Genomic DNA, 6,000 nt, shown 5'->3' with positions numbered 1-6,000 from the left:
ACCTCTGCATGCTCAGGGCCTGGCACTTGGCAGGTGCCATAGATCTGTGTGGACTTGGGAATAAAGGGAAATTATTTATGCCACGGTTCAGCTATACCAGGAGCCTGGCTTTGTGCTTATTCTTACAGTTAAAGCTTTCCCTAAGTGAGCTCTAAAATTCCCAGATGTTATAGTAAACACTCCTCAGATAAGTTTGGGATAACAACCTTGATATGGTTCAAGTCATATGTGGCAAAGTTAAACGTGCCCTAGTATTGTTGCACCCTAAAACTCCCCATGGATTTGGAAGCTGGCAGAGATAAAGCAGACCCCAAGATGGTCTCAGCTGGACAAATGTTGAACAGAACAATTGCTGCCTCCAGTTGCTTTTGACACAAGTATTTGGTGGGGTGGGGAGCAGAGGAGGATAGTACGCTTGATATTCGTGGACAGGCTCTTTCTATTTTATCCTGCAGCCTTTGGAAGTTAATGATAATAAATTAATACTGCAGGGTCATCAAGGTCAGACACCCTGTATCTTATGGGGCACCTGGACTTCCGATCCACTCAGATAAGGGGAAAGACAAAGGAGCAGTAGCCACCTGTCTTTATTAGAAATGGTACTTGGTGCCCTGGTAGGGCTCTGCCAGTCTGCTTTGGCTTGCACGTAGGTTGGGCAACTCGCTACTAAGAGGTCCTCACGGGGAGAAAGGCTTAAGGGGGTGGGCAGCATGATAGAAGAATCACCAGATTGAAACACAAGTCTAAATATGTTCATCTTGTCCTTGTCTCATCTTTAATGTAACCACTTGAGGAATTAAGTTGCTCCTGTATGTTAGGGTGCCTCAGTTTCCCTAAGTTTTGCTTTCCCCCAGTTTAGCCATGGGCAGAGAATACACTTCTACCCTAGGGGCTGCTGCTTGTAGAAGGAGATAATGCTCTTGCACACATTACTAAGCTCAGCGTGAAATTAGTCCCCAAAGGGAGGAGGCGTGACCAATGCGTGTCAGATGTTCAGGCTTTCTGCATGACTCCAGCCAGGGGCAGGGATGTGGCTATGGAGAAAATAGGGTTTGGGGAAACAAAGGAGCTTGAAGGCAACCAGAGTGCCAGGCTAACCCCACAGGATAAAATGCAAGGAGTTAGGAGTGGGATGGAGGGCGAGTGGGAGGCAGTGGAATAAAAGAGGGAGCGGAGATCTTTGCAAGCCACATATTAGAGGTCTTGTTAACTGGCCTGGCCACTCACCAGCAGTGTGACCTTGGGCAAGTTAACTTTCCTGGGTCTCACTGTCCTCATTTGTAAAATGTCATCAGGTTGTTAAGAAGAGCAGATGAATACATGGAAAACATTTTGGTTTGCACCTGCACCCCGCCCCCGCCTCAGAATGCTCAGTAAACATTAGCTCTTATTATCTGTAGCTCAGGCTTGCTTTTATGATTTGGTTTGATTAGTTGATCTACAGTTTGTACCAAGACAGGGTTATTTTGAAACACAGAGTTTCCACTCAGTATCACTTCACAGTTTGAGTAAACTCACGTACGCCCGTGCTGGGAAAGGTTGGAGATCTTTAAGAAATGTTCTTAAGAAGGATTACACCTGCCACTAGGTGTGAATTATTTGGCTAATTTAGTGTTACAACTAACAAAAAGAATGAAAAAAAAAAAGGTTTTCCTTACATCTGTCCTCACTTGGTAATATAATAGGAGACTTAGTGGCTCACTCTCTCTCACTTGTTCAAAAAAAAAGGCAATTAAAGAACTTCACAAAACATTTGGTTGCAAAGCCTGAAAAGAGTGCACATCTCGAGAGCAGTTCCTTTCTTCTGCAGGAATACATTTTTATTAGGTCTTGGGTCAGCCTGTATCTAGGCTTTGGGAGAGTGTGCTGGCTTAAGGCAGACCTCTGTACCAATTTACAGCGGGATCTGATAAAAAAGCCCACGAGAAGAAGAAAGAAGCTATGAGCTTCCAGATAACGACATGGTCAAGAATTCATAGGACTTGAAATTCTGATCTAGACCAGAATGTGCTTTTGACAAACACAGGGGAGAAATTATTGTAAATGTGCTATGCTAGGTGGCCCAGGAGGAGAAGTGGGATAAAAATGTAAAAAAAATTTTTTTAAATTTTATTATTTAAATCCTGAGGTGAGGGGGAATCAACAAACTTTTAGGTTAATCTTTACTACCTACCTTACCAAGGGAGTCAAAACACTTGATACAAGGTCATTTTAGATGTAAAACAAGAATAACATGGAGGCATAATTATTATATACAAAACATAAATCACAGCAAACAGTGGGGAGAGGGATGGGCAAGATAGGTGATGGGGATTAAGAGGTATAAGCTACTAGGTATAAAATAAATAAGATTAAGGATATAATGTACAGCACAGGGAATACAGCAAATATTTTACAATAACTTTATATGGAGTATAATTTATAAAAATGTCAAACCACTATGTTGTACACCTGAAACTAATATAATATTGTAAATCAACTATAATTCAATTAAATTTTTAAAAAAATTACAGCAAACAAATTTTCATAGAGACTTAGCTAGTTCTGGTCAGGAGAAAATTTTTGGTGTATTTTCACTGGAGTTACCCTCATAGTGTAACCTAGGGGAGTTACACTAGTGTAACCTAGTAGTGGAGTTATTGGAAAGTCATTATTGTATAGTGGCTTCTATAATTAGTCTATGATTAATAGGTCCCTGACGGAAATTAACTCTGAGGAAAGCATCATAGGGAAACTCAGTTTTAATCTAGGGTTCTGCAAGTTCATACAATTGGCAGTGGCCTAAGGAGCAAAATGGGTTAACTGGTTAACTGAAGTGGGCTGTTACCAAATTGTTTGCATTCAACCTTAGTTTTCTTCTTATTAATAAAAAGGTAATGTGTTTTCAGGACAAATATTGTGAATGCTCCATAGCAGAAAAAATTAAAGTTATAAGTTAAATTGCCATAATTCATTAGGAGGGAAAGAATTAAAAGAGAAAGAAAAGTTGAACTTGATACTTTCAAGTTTAGTGTCAGAACCTTGAAGTCTGGATCTTGCCCATTTGTGACGGTGTAATCCTGAATAGGTAGGTAACTTAGTTTCCCTACATATGGCCTTGAGTAAATAACTTAATCTTTCTGGTATAAATTAGGAATACTTTATGAACATTTCATCAATGTCTACACAGCGAAAAATAAAAAAGTTATTGCTGATTGCTCGGTTTAGGTGCTCACTGAAGACAGCAGAACCAGCCAAGACAAGTCTGAGACCTACTGCCCTTGACTTGCCTGCCTTGATTACTTACATGGCCTTAATTAGCCAGCTTGGTGCAGACTCCCTTTCACTTTGTACTCAGCAAATTTGACTGCAGAGTTGTTTTCCTCCCCTGTGAAAATGAGCAATGTTTATATTACTAAGATCTAAAAGAAAAATTTTAAAGATGACTAAAAACTAGAGCATGGAAAATTTTCATTTATTGAGCCTCCACTTTGTACTTTCTTGTATCACCCAAAGGGTGGCTCCTCACTCCGTTGGGTCACCTGCCTCTAGTTCAGTGGCTCTCAAACTTTTTTTTTTCTACATGTTGGCGGTAGGAGTTTATTAATTAATTTATTTATTTTTGCTGTGTTGGGTCTTCATTTCTGTGCAAGGGCTTTCTCTAGTTGTGGCAAGCGGGGGCCACTCTTCATCGCGGTGCGCGGGCCTCTCACTATCGTGGCCTCTCTTGTTGCGGAGCACAGGCTCCAGACGCGCAGGCTCAGTAGTTGTGGCTCACGGGCCTAGTTGCTCCGCGGCATGCGGGATCTTCCCAGACCAGGGCTCGAACCCGTGTGCCCTGCATTAGCAGGCAGGTTCTCAACCACTGCGCCACCAGGGAAGCCCTCTCAAACTTTTTTTTTTTTTTTTTTTTTGCGGTACGCGGGCCTCTCACTGCCGTGGCCTCCCCCGTTGAGGAGCATAGGCTCCGGACGCGCAGGCTCAGCGGCCATGGCTCACGGGCCCAGCCGCTCCACGGCATGTGGGATCTTCCCGGACCGGGGCACGAACCCGCGTCCCCTGCATCGGCAGGCGGACTCTCAGCCACTGTGCCACCAGGGAAGCCCCTCAAACTTTTTTAAAAAATAATTTTTATTGGAGTATAGCTGATTTACAATGTTGTGTTAGTTTCTGCTGTACAGCAAATCAGTTATACATATATCCATTCTTTTTTAGATTCTTTTCCCATATAGGTCATTACAGAGTATTGAATCGAGTTTCCTGTGTTATACAGTAGGTTCTTATTAGTTATCTATTTTCTATATAGTAGTGTGTATGAGTCAGTCCCAATCTCCGAATTTATCCCTCCCCGTCTTTCCCCCTTGGTAACCATAAGTTTTTCTACATCTAGGGGCTCTCAAACTTGACTAGCTTCAGACTCACCTCAAGGGCTTGTCAAAACAGATGGCTGGGCCCCACCCCCAGAGTTTCTGATTCACTGGGTCTGGAGTAGGACCTGAGAATTTGCCTTTCTAACAAGTTCCCAGTGACGCTGGTGCTGCTGTTCTTGGGACCACACTTTGACAACCACAAAGGGAACTGGCCTCCTGCCAGCTACTTAATTGTCCCCCTAACACCCTCCCCTCCCCCCACCTTACCCCTAAGCCTTTATCTCCTCCTTGGGCCCTTGCTTTCACCGCTGTAAGTAACCAGTGGGATCCCTGGCCTCTAGCTGCTCCCTCTGGGTGGCCCCTGCTGGGAGCTGACGTGAAGGAGTCTTACTTCCTCACAGCCCCTCTAATGCGTGACTTTTGATTTTTTAAATGGAAAGACAGAAATAACTAGAGGGAATTACAAACATTAGTGGATAATGTGAAACTGAAGCTAAATGTGATTGTTCTAGTTCACAGAAGCTTGGGTTGAAAACCCCACCTCTGCCAACTGGTGATGGTGGCTCCAATACGATGGCCACTGTGGGCCATACTAGTGACTCCTACTTCCTGTCCTGGAAAAGACATTAGAGGTACCCGACTCGAGCCTGCTTATTCTGTACTGAGGAGTGAGATCCAGATGGGTGCCCTGACTGTTCCTTCCTCTTCCTTTGCTGTAAGTTCAAGATTCTGTTTTTCTCCCAGATACTACTGGGATCTGTAAAGTCTCACTGTAGAGAAATCTTACAGGTCTGTCTGGGTTTAGGCTCCAGTTTTCTGAAGAACTGAAGGAAACAAAGTGACCTTTTTGGCTTCCAAATATGAGGTTAAGGAGAGACTACAGAGGAGGCCTATAGGTTTATGAGAACTTCCCCACATTTTCAGGAACCTCACAGTGAGCTCCAAAACATTCTCCTACGGTTGCCACACGACCAACATGGAAACCAAGAAAGGAAACAAGGAAGCTAAGGGTGAGGTCTGGACAAAGATTTCCCTTTCCTTCTCGAGTTCCTCTTCTAGTAGAAGCAAGATCCAATGACATCAGCATCTTTGGTGAAAAGGAAGACAGAAGTGGAGGGTATACAGGGAGGGGATTAGTAGTCTGGAGGTACCCCACCTAGCAAATCCAGCGTGGGTGTCCAGCATCTTAATTAGTGAAAGCACCATCTGAATGTGGCCTCAGTTGCAGGTTTGGGCCCAGATTCATCTGTGACTTGACCCAATTCAAATCAACAAGTAAACATTAAGCAATGATTATGTGTCAGGGAAGTGTTATGGGAAATAGAAAGAAAAGCATGACATGGATCCTGCTTTCAAGGAATCTATTATCTAGAAGGGGAGAGAAGAACTGTATACAAACCACTAAGGTGCAAGACAGACTGTGACTCTCTGGGAGCCCTGGGCTACGGCTGCAAACGGGCTCCTGGCCATATCCTGTGCATCTGGGCCACTATCAGAAGGTTAGAGATGGCTGAAGTAGAGGCCTGTGCTAGGGAGTTGGTGGCAGTCAGTTAGGGGATTCGGTGCTAAAGAGGTTATTAGTTGACTGCAGAAGCAACTACATACTTCTACCTAGCTATTTGTGATAATTGAGGCCAATTTTCAATTTTAA

The sequence above is a fragment of the Stenella coeruleoalba genome (assembly GCF_951394435.1).
Source record: "Stenella coeruleoalba genome assembly, chromosome: 13".
Taxonomy (NCBI): Eukaryota; Metazoa; Chordata; class Mammalia; order Artiodactyla; family Delphinidae; genus Stenella; species Stenella coeruleoalba.
Note: the sequence above shows the minus strand (reverse complement) of the source record.